The sequence below is a fragment of the Balaenoptera borealis genome, assembly GCF_965194805.1.
Source record: "Balaenoptera borealis genome assembly, contig: HAP1_SCAFFOLD_774, whole genome shotgun sequence".
Classification (NCBI taxonomy): Eukaryota; Metazoa; Chordata; class Mammalia; order Artiodactyla; family Balaenopteridae; genus Balaenoptera; species Balaenoptera borealis.
In genome coordinates this window covers 53,995-74,554 of record NW_028123427.1, presented here as the reverse complement: position 1 = coordinate 74,554, position 20,560 = coordinate 53,995, and the positions used below count along the sequence as shown (strand labels likewise).

The following is a 20,560-nucleotide window of genomic DNA, read 5'->3' as shown; positions in this document are numbered from 1 at the left end:
TGATTTTCTATATATGGGAAGATGCAAGAGTCTGGGCTCATTGAAATTTTTTCTTTGATATGAATCTTAACTACCTAGGGCCAATGTCCTGTTTTTCTTCATCCTGAATTCCCCTCAGGGTGCACTGTTGGGGGTGGCTGCAGTGGCTGATGGCTTGATAGTGGGCAACATCTTGTTTACCAGAATGGCAAGAAACTTTTTTTCTGTCCACACACCCCTCTAATAATTTATTTGGTCTTTGTGGTGGCCAGCCCCCATCCTGAAGCTATCTGGGGCCCCACTGTGAGTCACCTCATTAGTATAAACTCAGATGTAATCAAAAGGGGCTCATTATTAATAACAAAAGACACTCCTATAAGTTAGGAAACCCCAAGAGTTTTAGGAGCTCTATGCCAGGAACTGGAGACAGACCCAATGTATATTTTTATTATACCACACAATACAACCTCCACTGTTTTCAAAAGCTCCTTTAGGCTTGATCTTCTTCACACTGTTAAACGAAGTCATTTCCTTTGGGATGAGATTTAGAGCTCTCTGTTTTACAGTCTGCTTCTCCCTCCAGGTAAAATATCTGAGCCATGCCTCTGGAGTTTGCAGTATTTATTTTATATTATTGTAACACGGAAGAACAAAATCTGACTCCATGTTGGATCTGTTTCTTTTACTTTGACCTTAGCTTTCCATTGCTTTTGTTCTGTCTATAGCTATAGGCATACATGATGGCCTGCCTCGGGGAACCCTGCCCCTCTGCCTGAATGTTAAACTAAAGTACCTTTGTTCAGCTTACAGGGAAACAGCCTAACCCTGCCCACCTGTGAATGGGCAGGTGTTAGAACAAACTAACACATCCCCTCCCTGAGACTGGCCAAAACCAGGAAATATTTTGCAGGACTTATGGCCTTTTTACTTTACTTCCTCACCTCCTCCCCATCTCTGTTCTATAAAAGAAACTAGCATCCAAACCCCGATAAGGACACTAGTCCACCATCTTCTTGGACACCCGGCCTTCTGAATAAAGTCATATTCGTTGCCTCAACACCTAGTCTCCCGATTTATTGGCCTGTCATGTGGTGAGCAGACCGAGCTTGGACTCAGTAACATTATCACACGATATCTTCAAATAATATTATATGACTTTGTGGATAATGGAAGAACTTTACACCTGTGTATCCCCCTTCTGATCCTTTTTTCTACTGTTGTCTTACATTTTACTTCTACATGTGTTATAAACCCACAGTGCGTTATTATATTTATTATATAATAATTTCTCTTCAACAGTGTTATTGAGTTATAATTTATATTCCATAAAATTCACCCATGTACAGTGTACAAATCAATGGTTTTTAGTATATCCATAGGGCTGGGCAACCATCACACAATCTAATTTTAGAACATTTTTCATTATCCCGAAAAGAAACCTGGTATCCATTACCAATCATACCCACCCTGCTGCCAGCCCCAAGCAACCACTAATCAACTTTCTGTCTCTATAGCTTTGCTGATATGACAATATCTTATAAATTAAGTAATAAAATATGGAGTCTTTTGTGACTTCTTTCACTTAGCATATTGCTTTCAAGGTTCATCCATGTTCTAGCATATATCAGTACTTCTTCCTTTTTATTGCCAAATATATTCTATTATATGATATACCACATATTGTTTATTCGGTTGATAGACATTTGGGGTTTTCTTCCACTTTTTTATTGGCTATTATAAACAATGCTGCTATGAACATTTTCCCTCAGGTATATACCAAGGAATGGAATTGCTGGGTCATATGATAAGTCTATGTTTAACATTTTGAAGTACTGCCAATCTATTTTCCAAGTTGGGTTCAACATTTTAGATTCCCACCAGTAATGTTTGAGGGCTCCAGTTTCTCATTATCCTCACCAAAACGTGTTATTTTCCATCCTTTTCATTTTAACCATCATATTGTATACGAAGAGTTTTCTCCTTTTGGTTCTGATTTGCATTTCCCCAACAACTAATGATGTTGAGCTTCTTTTCATGTGTCTATTGGTTATCTATATGTCTTTCATAAATACCTATTCAAATCATTTGCCCATTTTTAATTGGGCTATTTGTCTTTTTATAGTTGAATTTCCAGAGTTATTTATATATTCTGGAAATTAGTTCCTTATTGAATAAACGATTCACAAGTATTTTTTCCCACTCTGTGGGTTGTCTTTTCACTTTCTTTTCTTTCTTTATATTTGCTGCGTTGGGTCTTCATTGCTGCGTGCGGGCTTTCTCTAGTTGCAGCGAGCGGGGGCTACTCTTAATTGCAGTGTGCGGGCTTCTCATTGCGGTGGCTTCTCTTGTTGTGGAGCACAGGCTCTAGGCACGTGGGCTTCAGTAGTTGCAGCACACAGGCTCAGTAGTTGTGGAGCATGGGCTTAGTTGCTCTGTGACATGTGGGATCTTCCTGGACAAGGAATTGAACCCATGTCTCCTGCACTGGCAGGCGGATTCTTAACCACTGTGCCACCAGTGGTATCATTTGATGCACAAAAATTTTTTATTTTGATAACTTCTAATATATCTTACCTTTTGTCACATATGCTTTTGTTGTCATATCTAAGAAAACATTGTGAAACCTAAGGTCAGGAGGATTTACTCCTATGTTTTCTTCTAAAAGTTTTTATAATTTTAGCTCTTGCATTAATACTTATAATCCATGTTGAGCTAATTTTGGTGTATGGTATGATGTAGTGGTCTAAATGAAATCTTTGGCATCTGGATATCCAATTGTTCTGTCACTATTAGTTTTAAAACAACTCTTTCCCCCTTTGAATTGTCTTGTTACATTTGTCAAAAATCCATTGACCCTAAATGTGAGGGTTTACTTTTGGACTCTTAATTCTTTTCATTGATCTATATATCTATCCTCATGGCAGTACCACCCTGTCTTTTTTTTAATTTATTTTTTATTGAAGTATAGTTGAATTACAATGTTGTGTTAATTACTGCTGTACAGCACAGTGACTCAGTTATATATATATATATATATATATATATATATATATATATATATATATATATTCTTTTTCATATTCTTTTCCATTATGGTTTATCACAGGATATTGAATATAGTTCCCTCTGCTATACAGTAAGACCTTGTTGTTTATCCATTCTATATATACCAGTTTACATCTGCTAATCCCAAACTCCCAATCCAACCCTCTCCCACCCCCCTCCCCCTTGGCAACCACCAGTCTATTCTCTATGTCCCTAATTCTGTTTCTTTTTCACAGATAGGTTCATTTGTGTCATATTTTAGATTCCACATATAAGTGATATCATATGGTATTTGTCTTTCTCTTTCTGACTTACTTCACTTAGTATGATAATCTCTAGTTGCATCCACGTTGCTGCAAATGGCATTATTTCATTCCTTTTTATGGTTGAGTAGTATTCCATTGTATATATGTGCCACATCTTCTTTATCCATTCATCTGTCAGTGGACATTTAGGTTGTTTCCAAGTCTTGGCTATTGTGAATAGTGCTGCTATGAACATAGGGGTGCATGTATCTTTTTGAATTATAGTTTTGTTTCCAATGTCTTGATCTTTTACAATATCTGTAAGCATTTTTGAGATGAATAGAGCAGGTTTAGGATTTGGTAAAAATGATAGGTGAGCTTTAAATTGCTTCTAGAGTCACATTTCTGTTCTCTGAAAGACTCAATTTGTAAGACAAGTACAATTGTTTTTAATTCCTCAGAGAATTGGGTTGAAACCTGAGTGATATCAAGGGGCTAACACACCAATCCAACTACAATACAATTTCTTTATATCAGGGAGAAGATATCCAACTAAGACGGAAATCAAAAGAGTCCTATGTCCTAGATTTAGAGCTGTGTATCTTTGGAATGGTTTTTTAAAAATAAATTTATTTATTTATTTATATTTTATTTTTGGCTGCACTGGGTCTTTGTTGCTGCACATGGGCTTTCTCTAGTTGTGGTGAGCGGGGGCTACTCTTCGTTGTGGTACGTGGGCTTCTCATTGCGGTGGCTTCTCTTGTTGTGGAGCACAGGCTCTAGGCGCATGGGCTTCAGTAGTTGTGGCACATGGGCTTAGTTGCTCCACAGCATGTGGGATCTTCCTGGACAACCAGGGCTCGAACCCGTGTGGCCCCTGCATTGGCAGGAGGATTCTTTTATTTATTTATTTATTTTTCTATTTATTTTTGGCTGCATTGTGTCTTCGGTGCTGCATGCAGGCTTTCTATAGTTGTGGCGAGCAGGGGCTACTCTTTGTTGCAGTACGCAGGCTTCTCATTGTGGTGGCTTCTCTTGTTGCGAAGCACGGGCTCTAGGCATGCGGGCTTCAGTAGTTGCAGCACGCAGGCTCAGCAGTTGTGGCGCATGGGCTTAGTTGCTCTGCGGCATGTGGGATCTTCCCAGACGAGGGCTCGAACCCATGTCCCCTACATTGGTAGGTGGAAGGGAAGTCCTGGTGTTTTAGTAAATCTTTTACTAAATCTGTCTGTTTTAGTAAATCTTTCCACAAAGACTTCAGAATGTTTCATTTTGTTTTTTCCACTCTGGGTACATAGTTCCATTTTAGCTTAGGGGAGAAGGCCTGAAAATGTTCCTTGTCAGGCTGTGAATATCAGCTTCCAATTTGGCAAACTTCTGACCAGAGTTCCTTTTAAAGAAAAATTTTCTCAAATATCTTGTAAGGTTTTTAGAAGCAGTAAATATTCCTGGCAGTATTGAACTCTTTTTTAATTTATTTTTTCCTTTTACCTTTAAGCCGAGTGTATTCCTATCAAGTTACTTCCAACCAAAATCAATAAGCCTTTTATGGCTTAACTGTGGACACATGAAGCTTCCCCAAAGATGGTGAAAAGATATAGTTCTCCCATGATCCAGGCCCACTTGCAAAGATAACCAAAAGAAAAAAAGACTTGGACAAGTCCCCTGAGAGCTAGCAACAGTCAGTAGGACACTAGCCATAAATGGAGTGCAACCCACATTTCTGTCTGGTCATATTCTTCGGGGCCCAAACCTGATGGTTGAGCTGCCTGTACATGTAAGCAATGACTTGTGTGCCCCAACAGGAAGAAAGCCAAGCCAAGTCCTCAGTACACAAAATGAGAAACAGACAGGAAAGTAATAGTTGTTCCTGGTATGGAAAGGATTGATAACAAATGGGTACCCCAAAACCAAACTCACAGGAGTCCGAATTTGGAAAAAAAGGGACACCATGAAATTTTACCTTCCTCTCTTAACTGGACACTACAGACTGAGATCCAGGAGGGCTGACTTTGGTCAGAATTCTTACCTTTCACTGGCTTCTGTCAGTTTTCCTGCGGTCCCATCTATAGGCTCCAGAGCAAGTGAGGTGTCCCAGAGGGTCCCATCTGTGTTATCAGAAATTGTAGGGGAGGAAAAATAATTTTCTCTCTACCCTTCTGAGTACTTGGCTGAGAATCCTTTTTCTTTAGGGCACCTTGTAAATGGATGAGCTCATCTAGGTTAAAAGTTTCTCACTGTGGCCACTGTAATTAAAGATTATCTTTGGTAAGGTTAAACCATTTTTTCAGACAAACACAGGTTCTGGGCCCATAATTTTTATACATATAGTTAGCTGGAATCCCAGATGGAGTAGTCCCTGACTCCTTGGACTCGAATGAACCAATTTTTTCTTTTTTCCTCTTAAAACAAAATTTATTTACCTGAGGCCTCACACTGGCCCAGTCCAGTTTAAGTCAGACCAGTCCAACTGCAGACCCAGTCTGGAAAAATAAATGCTCAAGTAAAGTCGGATCCTCATAATGCAAAAGCTGTAGAGCTTGGATATCCATGAGGGACTTATTCACGACCTCCAGACACAGAAAGAAAGCAATGAGCACAATGGGATCAGCAGGTATCTACTCTTGCTCATTGCTCATTTCTCCTTAGGGCCATTGGTGATCTCCTTTGGATCCCACTTCTGACACCAGGACAATTAAAAGATCTGAAGAATATTAAAAATTTTAAGAGTTTATCTGAGCAAACATTGATTCAAATTGGGCTGTAAAAAACTAGAAGTTGTTAAAAGCACTCCACCAACGGGACCTAGGGGCAAGGATTTTATAGAGAAGACACAGAAGCAAAGCAAAAAAGTTATCTGATTTGCTATAGCTTAAGTGGTTGCATTATTTGGGAAAGCCTAGTTGGCTGCTTGTGATTAGTTGTTCTTATTTTATTTTATTTTAATTTGTTTTTAATTTTTAACTTAATTTTATTTATTTTTTTATACAGCAGGTTCTTATTAGTCATCAATTTTATACACATCAGTGTATACATGTCAATCCCAATCGCCCAATTCATCACACCACCACCCCCACCACCCCGCCGCTTTCCCCGCTTGGTGTCCATACGTTTGTTCTCTACATCTGTGTTCTTCTTAACCTTGAGAAACTTATAGGAACTGACTCTGGCTTAGGTTTTTATTTGCTTACATAGACTACCAAGTCATTGGAGCCACCTCAGTTTAATGGTCTCCTTGTTTCGTTACCATAACAGTATAGAAGAGGAAAACTTCCCAGTTGATTCTATGAAAGCAGTATCACTCTGTTATCATAACAAGACTAGGGACAACAACAACAAAAATACAGACCAATATTTTTCATGAATATAAATGCAACCCTCAACAAATCACCAGCAAGTTGAATCCAGCAATATATAAGAAGGATTATACACAATGACCAGTGGAATTTATCCCATGAATGCAAGTTTGGTATAACACAAAATCAGTCAATATAAACCACCATATTAACATAATGAAGGCCCCAAACCACATGAGCATCTCAACAGATACAGAAAAAACATTTGACAAGAATCAGCACTTTTTCATGATAAAAATATTCAACAAACTAGGAATACAAGGAACTTCCTCAACTTGATCGAGGAAACCTACAAAAACATGCAACTGACATCATACATAAGGGTGAAACACTAAAAAGTTTCCTTCTAAGAACTGAAACAAGACAAGGATGTCTTCTATTGCCATTTCTAGAGGTTGTACTAGAGGTTCTGGCCAAGGTAGTTAGGCAAAAATAAATAAATAAATAGGCATCCAGTTAACAAAGGAAGAAGTAAAAGGATCTCTATTTGAAGATAACATAATCTTGTACATAGCGAATCCTAAGGAATCCATTAAAAAACTATGAGAACTAATACATGAGTGGAACATTGTGGCAGGATACGTATCAATATACAAAAATCAATTGTATTTCTTTATAATAGAAATTAACAATCTGAAAATGAACTGAAGAAAATGATTCCATTTACGATGACATCAAAAATAAAAATATTTTTAGGGATATGTTTAACAAAAGAAAGTCCAGGCTTATAAATTGAAAATACAGAATGTTGTTGAAAAAAAATTAAAGAAAACCTAAATAAATGGAAATAAATCCCATGTTCATGGATTGAAAGGCAGTATTGTTCTAATGGTAATATTACCTAATTGATCTACAGATTCAGTGCAATCCCTACTAAAATCACATCTGGCTTTTATGTAGAAAATGACAAGGTGATTTCAAAATCAAAGGATCCAGAATAGACAAAACAATCTTAGTATAGAAAGAATAAAATAGGATATCCTGTACTTCTTAATTTCAAAACTTACTACAAAACGACAGTAATCAAGGCAGGGTGGTACAGCAACTAGAGATTATCATACTAAGTGAAGTAAGTCAGAAAGAGAAAGACAAATACCATGTGATATCACTTATATGTGGAATCTAAAATATGACACAAATTAACCTATCTATGAAAAAGAAACAGAATCAGGGACATAGAGAATAGACTGGTGGTTGCCAAGGGGGAGGGGGGGTGGGAGAGAGTTGGACTGGGAATTTGGGATTAGCAGATGCAAACTGGTATATATAGAATGGATAAACAACAAGGTCTTACTGTATAGCAGAGGGAACTATATTCAGTATCCTGTGATAAACCATAATGGAAAAGAATATGAAAAAGAATGTATATATATGTATAACTGAGTCACTGTGCTGTACAGCAGTAATTAACACATTGTAATTCAACTATACTTCAATACAAAATAAATTTTTAAAATTTAGTTATAGAATTTCTATTTCATGTTTTTTATAATTTCCAGTTACCTGCTGAAATTTTCAATCATGTCTTTTATCTCCTATTTAGTAAGAAAAATTATTATTATTATTATTTAATTTTTTTGTTTGGCTGTTCTGCAGAGCATGTGGGATCTTAGTTCCCCAACCAGGGATCGAATCTGCACCCCCTTCAGTGAAAGCGTGGAGGGTTAACCTCTGGACTGCCAGGGAAGTCCCAGAAAATTTATTTTTAAATTGAGTCTTATAATTCCAGTGTCTGGAACTCCTATAGATCTGTATTTGTTGTGTGTTGTTTCTGCAGAGTTTTTTTTTTTTTTTTCATGTTGTTTGGGCTCATTTTGTACCTGTCTACCTTTTACTGTGTAGACAGACTGTTGATCAAATTGACTGTAGGCTTAGGATGATGTAAACTTCTTGCAGAGAAAATTTACTCCTGTTTATGCCAGGTGCCTGTAATCATGGAATTCAGAATCCCCTGAATCTTAATATAGGAATTTGGATAATTAAAAGTTGAGCTGTTGAGCTGTTGATCCAGTAAAAAAAAAAAAAAAACAAAGATTCTCTCAGAAATATAGAAACTTTTTCAAGTTCATGTGATCTAGGATAATCTTTGGTAAATAAAAGCTAGTTTAACTTTGTTGGTTTAATTAAAACAGGCATGTCTTCAGAGTTATCAGCCTTAAATATAATGCAAACATACAGCTTTTATTCTAGCCAGGTTTACTAAAAGTCATGTTATTTCTGTTACAGGATTTGTTAGCAAGAAAAATAACTTAAGTTGATGGTTAGCTGTTTAATGCCTCATGAAATTTTCATGAGTAACCTAAACAGATGAATTATATATCTGTAATTAAAAGTTTATATGTGAATTTTTCAACAGTAATTATATTTTATGGTATGTCTACTTAAAAATAGTTTCAAAAATCTTTTTGATAACTTGAAACCTTAAAGTTACACTAACTAATGATGGATATGCATTGAATATCTAGATCATTTTCAAATAAAATAAAATACTGAAACTACTGAGCATAGGTTTATCTACTTTGGCATCTTCTTACAAAGGAACTGAAGCTATTTCTATCTATCAGCAAACATGTGTTGTGCCATACTGGACATTTTACTATCAGGAAGGATATACTTTTAGAAATTATGAAATATATTTTTAAATTTACCAATCCATAGAATGGTTGTATAACAGGCAGTCCACAATTGCTTACTTTTTAGTTTCACTAGAAATTAAGGTTTCTAAGGGTTAAGAAAGGTAATCAATATATGTAATTAAAAATACTAGAAATAGGGGCTTCCCTGGTGGCGCAGTGGTTGAGAATCTGCCTGCCAACGCAGGGGACACGAGTTCGAGCCCCGGTCTAGGAGGATCCCATATGCCGCGGAGCAACTAGGCCCGTGAGCCACAGTTACTGAGCCTGCGCGTCTGGAGCCTGTGCTCTGCAACAAGAGAGGCCACGATAATGAGAGGCCCACGCACCGCGATGAAGAGTGGCCCCCACTTGCCACAACTAGAGAAAGCCCTCGCACAGAAACAAAGACCCAACACAGCCATAAATAATAAATAAATAAATAAAATTTTTAAAAAAAGTAGAGGAATTTAAACAAAAACTCCTAAAGAAACTCAACATTAAAAAAAAATACTAGAAATAATAAGGGTGAAAGGAAACAACTGTGTTTGAAAAGTAGGTAAGGAAAATAGGATGTGTGTTTTGGATAAGAAGAGGTATGAAAGACATGTTTTTGTTAAGGGAAAAAGAGTAATTTTGTTCTAAAGTAGAATTACTGGGTGTTCCAGAATAAGAAAGAGGAAAATACAGGGAAAAAAACCTGAGTGGGTAGAAGGAATCTTGGGAAAGGAATTTTATGTGTGGTCAAGCTGGCTAAGATTAGAATGGATTTATTTGTAAGTTTTTAAAGAATGAGCCTTAATATCAAAAGTAGACTTGTGCAGGGACTTCCCTGGAGGTCCAGTGGTTAAGACTCCGCACTTCCACTGCAGGGGGCACAGGTTCGATCCCTGGTTGGGGAATTAAGATCACACATGCCACGCAGCACAGCCAAAAAAGAAAAAAAAAGGACACTGGTGCAAAATTAGAGTTTGGTTTTCTCTCTGTTAAAAAGAAAAAGTGTTTGGACTATTGGTCTTCTCTTGATAAGAGATTGTGAAATGTTTCTCTTTACCTTTTGGGTAATCTGCCTGGAAAGCAAAGATTTTGTCTTACCAAAATAATTTTTTGTGCTTCATATTGTCTTTATCAGGTCTTTGATTACATGGGAGAACTGAGTCTTCTCAATGTGAAAAGAGCTATATTTTTTCACAGTTTTGTAACCTTCTGTATTTACCTTAAAAATCTTTTATTGTCACTTTGGTTAAATGGTTAAATAGATAATTAAGTATTGTTTCATATTGATCTGTGATCCTGTTTAATCAAATGTTCAAACTTTTGGAATTTTTGACAACTTCCCAAAATCAAATTCTAAATGGAGTCTTTTTGACCTCAAACTATTTTTGAGATTTCCCAGTGGGTACTTAGAAAATCTCAAAAAAAATCGTCTCTCACCTTATAAAAGAGATATTAAAACAATTAGGTTTATTTGGTATGTTAAATTATGTGGAAAACATTGTCAAATAAGTATTAAGCCATCTTAGATTATATATGTATGGGTATATGTTATTAGTATAGATATTCCAGACTTGTTTGAAGTTCACAGAAATTTGTCAATACCCTCATTGTCCCATTATTATCTTAAATTGTCATACTGCACAGATTCATGTCATATGCTAATCCAGGATTACCCTTTTTTCCCTAATTTTTTAATGATATCTTAAATTTTATTGTCCACATGTAAATGTTTTATCATTAGCATTTGCCTTTTCCCATTTCTTAGTAGGAGAAACCTCTGGAGCCTATTAAGTAGATTGTGGCAGAAAGTTAATTTCAAAAAAATCTTTAAACCACTTCAGAATTAATAAGCAATAATATTTTACTCTGAACCTACAAACTATTCCATATTTTTCCTATTTTTAAATGAAATTTTTATTTTATTTTATTTTATTTTATTTTTCTGGCCACACCACATGGCTTATGGGATTTTAGTTCCCCTGACCAGGGATCGAACCTGGGCCCTTGGCAGTGAGAACGCAGAGTTCTAACCACTGGACTGCCAAGGAATTCCCTAAATGAAGTTTTTATAATTTGGGGTTTCACATTTTGTTCTGTAAGCCATTTTGAATTCATGTTTTGTATATGGTGTGAGGTAAGGGTACTTTTTTTGTATATTGATGTCTGCTCTAGACTGAATGTTTGTGTAACCCCGAAATTCATCCAATTGGATGGTATCTGGAATTACCAAATAATTGGATGGTAATTGGCAATTAGGCCATGCAGGTGGAGCCCTCATGAATGGGATTAGTTTCATTATAAAAGAGACCCACAGAGCTTCCTTGCCCCTTCTGCCATGTGAAGACATCTGGTTATGAACCAGGAATCTGACCCTCACTAGACACCAGATCTGCCAGCATCTTGATCGTGGGCTTCCCAGACTCCGGAACTATGAGAAATTCCAGTCTGTGGTATTTTTGTTATAGCAGCCCAAACTGACCAAGACAACATTCAATTGTTCCAGCATCATTTCTTGAAAAGTCTCCACTGAATTCCTTTGGGTCCTTTTTAAAAAATGAATTGACCACATATATGTGGGTCTACTTTTGGTCTGTGTTTTATTCCATCAATCTATATGTTTGTCCTTATGCGAATACTACATAGTCTTGATTAATGTAGCTTTATAGTTAGCCCTGAAATCAGGTAGTGAGTCCTCTTTGTTCCTTTGCTTTTCCATAGAACCTTTAGAATCGCAGTTTGCTGAGATTTCTATTGGGATGGCATTGAATTTATAGATCACTTTTGGAGAGAATTACCATATTAACACATTGAGTCTTCTAATCCATGAACAGTGTATCTTTTTTAACTCAGGGCTCCTGATTCAATCATAATTTATTAAGTATATGTGTCAAGTACAGTGTAAGGGATGTTAGGATGAATAAAAAAGTCTTTGGAAAAAGCAACATACTAGTGGGTTAAATAAAAATGCCTAACATTGAGAGATTTTAATATTTTTAAGAGCACTGTTACACTTCTCAGTTGGAATTGGTTTGGAATGGGAAGGGATATTTTCAGCTTGAAACTCACTTGTGTAACCCTCTCTGATTATGTGTGGACAAGTCCTTTGATTTTGTGTAAGAAGCCAACCAGGAGACTTTTTAGAGCAAAAACTCACACTAAGAAAGGTATGTAAATTTACGTGTGGCTTCCCTGAGGTACTGTGGTGTGTAGTTCAAATAATCATCCACTGTCTCGTCCACAGATTTGTCTCAGGATACAACCCCCAGTGGACCCAAAATATTTGAGTCAAGAGATAAGAAAGTACTATAAGCAAATATAAAATGAACTAAAAATGTTAATGACTACTTTGTTAAGAACTATGCAATATAGTGGAGCCCAAACAGCCCTGGGGCAGTACCACCAGGGTAGGTACAACTCTGAAGTTGGAAGAGGGGGTTAACCTACATTCCTATAGAAGTCAAATAGGGGCTTTGGCCCTTTGGGAACTATAGGGAATCAGAGGGGCTTTGTCACCATGAGGACTCCATCATATCAGTAGCTGTCAGCAGAGGGTACAGGGCACAACAGGAGTGCCCAGCAGATATGGTAGTATCCAGAGAAGAGTGGCAGTCTCTTCTCAGCTACTTGGACTTGTTCCTGGGCATAGGTGAGACCTACTCTCAGCCCTCCCCTGAGTGTCTGACAAGGTCCAGGGTCCTACTGCTACAAAGGAGCCCATCCAACACAGGCAAGTTTTATTCCCATTTCACAGATGACAAGACTGACCTTTAGAGCACTGGATCTGTTACAACTGTCAGGTTGATTCCTCTAGCTATGAGTCCCAGAGGTAATGTTTTACTTATCATTTTACATTCTGACAACGGGAATTTTAAGTGTCTTCATTGCCCTCATAAGCTCACTGAACATTTCAATTGTTTATCATGTGTTGATTTCTAGATTTTTTATTATGACAAACATAATCCATATCATTTAAGAAAAAGTGGAGATGAGTGGGCAAAGAAAAAAAGAATCACACATGTTGGGAGCCATAGGATGGTAGAGGACCCAGGAGAAGGTGTAGCAGTGCCCACTGACATGGTTACAACTAGGGGAAGACAGGGGCTGGGCACACCTGCAGGGGAGCGGCATGGAGGTACCATCAGGCGATTGGATTCATTTTTGAGTGCAGGTGAGACCTATTTTCTGGCTACCATGCAGGAAAAAACCATCGCCTCCTTTTTAGTGCAAACATTTTCAGAGTTTTCTCTATGCACAAATGTATTGTGCAAATGTTTATATTTTTACAAAATTGGGCTGATACTATATATTTGGTTCTGAAAACTGTTTTTTCTTTATTGTTATTTTACAGTGTACCATGAACACCTCTTCCATGCACGTGGGTGAAAATCCCCTACTGAAACACAGAGAGCACTGTAGTTGGATCAAAAGGCTGCTGATAACGAGAGTGACACCTAAGGCAAAGTATCAGCGTAAGGTTAAAGCACATAGCCTGGCAAATGCCGGCCAGGGAAAGCAGGGTCAGCGATATTCTCATCAGAGGAGTCAGAATTGAAGGCCAAAGGCATTAAAGATATGGGATATCATGTAAGCCCCTCTGGCCCCTACCTCCGCCCCTCATTCCCCTGACACCCCGTTGGCCCCTTGGGGTGAATGGATCCTGTACATCTGTTTGCATCCAGTGAAAGTCACCTATTTTCTGTCTTTTCCTTAGCTCTTCCTGAGCCCTTGACATATCTGCACATTCTCTCATCATCTCCTCACTGCCCAGATGCCTTTTCTGTAAGTTGTCCTGATAGTCCTTGGGGGAATCGTCCGTCCCCCTGTCCGTTTTTCTTTTTGCTTTCCGGGGCACATAGTCTTCAGCGGGGCGCTTTTCGGCAGCCCGCGGCTGACTCTCTGGCTTTGCCTGGGATTCCAGCTTGCCCTCACCGTGTGGTTTTCCCTCAGCTTCAGACTTGCCCTGCTTTTCTCGCTTCCCCTCATCTTCTGGCCGTCCCTCATTCTGGAGCTCTCCCTCGTGTTCTGACTTCCCCTCCACTTCTTGCTTTTCTTCCTCATCTGACTTTCCTTGATTTTCAGGCTCTACTTCATTTTCTGGCTTTCCTTCGCTTTCCAGCTTTCTTTCATTTTCATTGCAGAGTTTTTCCATGTTGAGATGTTTTCCTGTCCTGGGGGATGGGATGGGATGGGGTGGGGTTGGGGGAGAGAGACAAGAGGAAACAAGGGAGACTGAGGGCTTGGGGGTGGAATGCAGGTCCGGATAATACCGGCATCTCAGCCTTGTCAGCGTTCCCCTGACCTGGCCCAGCCTAGTGTGCCTTCTGGCCACCCTTTACCCCACCATTCCCCCTGCACTGAGAGCCAACCATTTCCTTGGCAGGCCCTGCCACCTTGTACCATCCTTCAGCGTGGCAGAAAGTGTGTATATTACATATGGTGGGGGTATGGGCAGTGGGGCCCTCAAATTCTGCCCAAGCTGTGCCCTCCACACCCGGCCCCCAGCCCCGTCCCTGTCCAGTGCCTCTCCCTCCTTTCGCTGACCTGCAGGGATTCTGGACAGGTTCCTCCTCCTAGCCTTGCAGAGTGCTGGGAACAGACATGCAGACCTGTAGACAGACAGGAGACAGAGAGGGGCTGCACGGTCAGTGGACTGAAGCCCCTTTCCTGAATTTGGGCCCTCCTCATCCAACGTTTCCTCCCCCACCTCCCCTGCATCCAAGCCGCCATTACTTTTCAGGCCTCAGGCACCAGACCAGGATGCTTTCCAAACTATTTTGGATCTCTGGGTCTTCCTCCCCTGCAAGCAACCTGCCCCACCCCCAACCCTTTGCGCTGAGGTCAATATTTCCTCCTGGGTGGAGAGTGTGAAAGGGAGTTATTTTCAGAATTTGTCTACGTTTCACTGTCGCACTGCGGGGGCGCACTCCCCCCCCCCATTTCAGGCTCGAAAATGGATGGAGGGCGCAGAGGAGGGGCGTCGAAGAGGCGGCAGGGCCAGTTGTTGCAGGGTCCTCCCTCCCCACCTGCCCACGCCGCGCCCCGTGCCCCTCCTCACCCATCTCGGGACCCCTTCCCCTCTCCCCGCTGCTCCCGGATCCTAGTCCCATCCGCTTCCACCCCCACCCGGGCCGCCAGCTGCGCCCACCTTCACACTGACCTGCAGCGCCCGGGCCGGGCCTGCGCCTCCTCTGGCTCGCCTAAGCCCGCTCGCCCCTCGCCCGCCGCCCGGGCAGCTCGGGGAGCTGGTTCCGCGCGGGCGACGGGACCAGACCTCGGGGCGGGGGGGGGGGGCGCGGGGGCTGCTGCCCACGTCGGCGCCCTGCCGGTCACGTGAGCGCCGCGTCACCCGAGCCCGGTTTCCCCCCGCCCCGCCCCCTCACCTACATCCCACAGCGACCGGACAGCTGCGGACGGGCTGGGGGGGGGGGGGTGTGTGTGGAAAAGGGGTAGTTACCAACAGAGCAGGTCGGGGGAGGCTTCCTGACTGCAGGTGCTTTACCTGGCGCAACTCAGGTTCTCGCTCAGCATCCATCTGAGATGCCCTTTATCCCCAGTTGTGACAGCTGATCACAGGCAAGGTACCCGACTTCGCCAAGAGCGCTCCACACGGAGCCCCACAGCCCGCTTTCAAGACCAGCTCCGTCTGACTCCAGAGCCCTGGTGGTGGTGCCCGCCAGGAAGCTGCGCTGCCTCCTTGAGTAGCAGCTATGTCCTGAGCCTCTGCTCTTCTCGGCCCACGTGTTCTCTCTCCCTGGCTGATCTCTGTTCATTTCCCTCTTAACACAGATGATTCCCAAATCTACATATCCAGGTTATTCCCTCGAGTCTCAGACCCATTTTTGCTTTCCCACCAGCAATATAGGAGAGTGCTTATTTCCCCACACCCTTTCCAACATAGTGTGTGACATACTTTCTATTTTTCACTAATATGATAGGTGAGAAGTATTATATCGATGGCATTTTATTTTGCATTTCTGTTTAACAACAGTTTAAATATCATTGTGAATTGTCTGTTCATGTCTTTTCCACATTTTTCTATTGGGTTGTTGGTCCTTCACACTTTTCAAGTGTTCTTTACACATTAACTATATTAGGCCTTTATCTGTTATATAAGTTGCAAATATTTACTTCCAGTTTTTTAGTTGCCTTTTGACTTTATGATGTATTTCTGCCATGCATTAAAAAAAAGTAGTCACATTTATTAGACTTTTCTTTTATTGCATCTAGATTTTGATTCATAGTTAAGAACTCTTTTCCTACATGAGGTGAAAGAAGAATTCACCATGTCTTCTTTTAGTACTCATAAGGTTAGCTATATTTGTCGAGGTCATCTGTGGTTAAGGAATAAAGGTTAAGGAATAAACCAGTGTCAAAGTGAGTTGAATATTCAGCAGACTCAAAGCACTAGAGTAACAAAAATCAAAGCCCAAGGCTTATTAAAAAGGGAGGGGTTTCCTAGGAACATCAAATGTTTCACTTTAAGGGTAACTGTAAACTGGAAATAAACTAGCCCTCACAAAGTTTTTTAGCTTGGCTTTGCAACATCTAGGTGGACTAGTAAAGTTTAAGTTTTGAGTATAGATTAAGGTGGTTTTAGACAGGAAGCATCCTTACGGACCTGACCAATGCAAACAAAATCTTCTCTGGAGGAAGATTCCATCATCCTAGGCCTCAAATTATTTCAACGAACAGTTGTTTAAATACAATGCCCATACACAAAGATAACCAGCAACACAAAGACAAAACCCATCATAGGTAAAAAGAACCAGAGAAAACAGACAACACAAACAGATCCATTAGCTTTGAATTATTTGAATTATCAGATACAGACTACTAAACCACAATGCTTACTGTATTCAGATAAATAAAATCCAATCTTGAAAATTTCAACAGGGAACAAGAAATCAGAAAAAGTAGGAAAAAAAAAAAACCCAAACTAAAAAGTAACTAAGCTGAAATTAGAAACTCAGTGGATGGCCTTAACAGCAGATTAGATGCAGCCCAAGAGAGAATTAAAGAACTAGAAATTCTATTCAGATGAAATTATCCATAAGGCTGCATGGGTAGTCAAAAAGATGGAAAATACAGACAGGAGGGTATGATAAGGTCTGATGCATGTTTAATTGGAGTTCCAGACGGAAAAGAGAAATGGAATTGTTCAGAGGCAATCTAAAGAATTAATGGCTGAGGATTATTCAAAACTGATGAAAGACATTGATCCATAGATCCACGGAGTCCAACAAATCCCAAACAGCATAAATAAAAAGAAACCCACATATAGAATGCGTAATAGTGAACTTACAGAGAATCCAAGACAAAGAGAAAAATCATAAAGGTAGCCAAAAAAAAAAAAGAGTATGCCTCAAAAGGGACAAAAGTTAGGCTAATTACTAGCTTGCAACAGCAATGATGAAAGCATGAATATGGTGAAATGACATCTTTAGTATCTTGAAAGAAAATCAATGCTAACCAAGAAATTAATAACCAGCAAAAATACCCTTCAAAAATGAAGGTGAAATTAAAGCTTTACAAATAAACAAAAACAGAGAGAGTTTCCAGCAGCAGGCATAAACCAAAGTAAGTACTGAATTCTACAGGGCATTTTTCAGATAACAGGAAAATGATCTCAGATGGAAGACTGGGGATGAAGAAAGGAATAAAAAGCAATTAAAAGGCTAAATATCTATATAAATTTAAATCAATATTATATAAAATAATATTATCTTGTTAATTCATATTGACAACATAAGAGTCAAGAGAGCTAGAGTAAAAGTATTTAAAGTTCTGGCATTATCTAGGGAGTGTGTAAAAGTATAAATTAATATTAGTTAAGACTTTAATAAGTCAAGACTGTATGCTATAATTGCCAGATAACTATTAAGGAAGAGTAAGAGTGTAAAACTTCTAAGCTAATAGAGGGGCAAAAATAAGAAAATAACCAATCCTAAAGAAGAAAAAACTAACATAAATCAGGTGGGACATAGAGACAGAACTTGGTACAATGGTTATATCCAGTATTAATATGAGTAAGTATATTAAATGTAAATGGTTTACATGAAACAATTAAAAAAACCAAGATTTTCAGACTGGAAAAAACCCAACTATATACTATTTACAAAAGACTATCTGAAATATAAAGATACATAAGGATTGAAAGTAAATGTACAGAAAAAAAAAAAAACACTAACCAAAAGAAAGCCATTATAGGTAAATTAATAACAAAATAGACTTTAAAGCAAAAAGCATTACAAGACATAAGGAGTGTCACCTCATGATATTTAAAATTTGTATGCATTTATTAAATTGACCTCAAAATAAATAAAATAAAATTTGACAGAAATACAAGTAGAATAAATAAATCCTCCATTTCAGTGTTAACACTCCTATCTCTCTGTGTAAATAAAGTGTTGAAAGAAAAAAACACTAACCTAAAATTCTATACCCAGTGAAATAATCCTTCAAATGTGAAGGAGAAATAAAATACTTTCTCAGACAAACAAAAAGTGATGGGATTCAGCATCAGCAAACCTTTCCTTCAGGAAATGTTAAAAGATTTTCTTCAGGCAGCAGAAAAATGGTACAGGCCAACAACTCAGATCTACATAAAGGAAGAGCAATGGAAATGCAATAAATGAAAGTAAAATGAAATCTTTTGTCTTATTCTTAATTGATATAAAAATAACTCTTTATCTAAAGTAATAATGTATTAAGTGACTGTAGCAAATGGATGAATGAAATGAATGATGAACATTCTGTAATAAGGTATCTGTACTACATATAAGTGAAGCAAAAGAGTGTTATTTGAAAGTGATCTTAGTTAAAAATGTAAACTCGAGGAAAATCATTGAAAATTCTTTTAAAGACATATAACTGATACACTAAGAGAGAAGACAAGCGGAATCATGTAAAATACTCAATTAAAACTAGAGAAGGCAGGGGCGCTTCCCTGGTGGTATAATGGTTGAGAATCTGCCTACCAATGCAGGGGACACGGGTCCGAGCCCTGGTCTGGAAGATCCCACATGCCGCAGAGCAACTAAGCCCGTGCGCCACAACTACTGAGCCTGAGCTCTAGAGCCTGCAAGCCACAACTACTGAAGCCCATGCACCTAGAGCCCGTGCTGCTCAACAAGAGAAGCCACCACAATGAGAAGCCCGCACACCGCAATGATGAAGAGTAGCCCCGACTCGCCGCAACTAGAGAAAGCCCACGTGCAGCAATGAAGACTCAACGCAGTCAAAAATAAAAATAAATAAATAAATAAATGTATTAAAAAAAAACTAGCGAAGGCAGAAGAAGCCTCTGGCAACAAATAGAAAACAGTTATAAACATGGTTGATATTAAATCCAAATATATCAAGAATCATTTTAAATGTGAATGGTCTAAATACACCAATTAAAGATAGAAATTATCAGAGTGGATTAAAAAAACCCAACTATATATGTGTACAAGAAGCCCACTTTAAATATAAGGAGTGAGAGGTTAAAAGTAAAGCAACAGAGAAAGATCTGCACTAATTAGAAGAAACCTGGACAAAAAAAGAAAGCTGGAGTAGTTACATACATTCAGACAAAGCAGAACAAGGAAAATTATCAGAGATCAGAAGAGGCACTACATAATGATAAAGGGATCAATTCTGAGAAAAATACATAATAATCCTAAACATGTATATGCACCTAACAAAAGTGTCATAATATATGAGGCAAAAACTGATGGAACTGAAAGGAGAAACTGACAAATCCATTATTAGAGTTGAAGACTTCAATGCTGCCATCCAGTAATTGACAGATTAAGCAGGCAGAATATCAATAAGGATATAGTCGAACAGTATTATCAATCAACTTGATTTAGTTGATATTTATAGAACATTCCATCCAACATCAGAACATATTTATTTTCAAGCTCATATAGAACATTCACCAAGAGAGTCCTACTGTAGGTCATAAAACACGCCTTAACAAATTTAAAAGAATAGAAATCATAAAAGTATGCTCTCAGTAGAATTAAACTAGAAATCAATAACAGGATAGATGGAAAACCCAAATATTTGGAAATTAAACAACACACTTCTAAATAACACATGAATCAAAGAAGAATTCTCAAGAAAAATGTAAAAATGCTTTGAACTAAATGAAAATACAACATACCAAAATCTTTGGGATGAAGGAACAGTAGTGCTTAAAGGGAAATTTCTAGCTTAAATGCATATATGGAAAAGAAGAAGGTTCTAACATCAATAACCTACACTTTCTCCTCAGGAGACTAAAGAAAGAAGAGTAATTTAAGCCTAGAGCAAACAGGAAAAAAGAAATATTAGAGACAAA

General features: G+C 38.8%; 1 pseudogene across 1 annotated transcript; it reads right to left on the bottom strand.

The window, feature by feature from the left end:
* Positions 1–13,833: 13,833 nt before the first annotated feature.
* Positions 13,834–15,687, bottom strand: LOC309621642 (annotated as a pseudogene). The gene is made up of 3 exons (XR_014249944.1): positions 15,392–15,687; positions 14,776–14,840; positions 13,834–14,402 (listed from the first exon to the last, which is right to left on the bottom strand). The product of XR_014249944.1 is annotated as an uncharacterized misc_RNA (transcript).
* Positions 15,688–20,560: the final 4,873 nt, after the last annotated feature.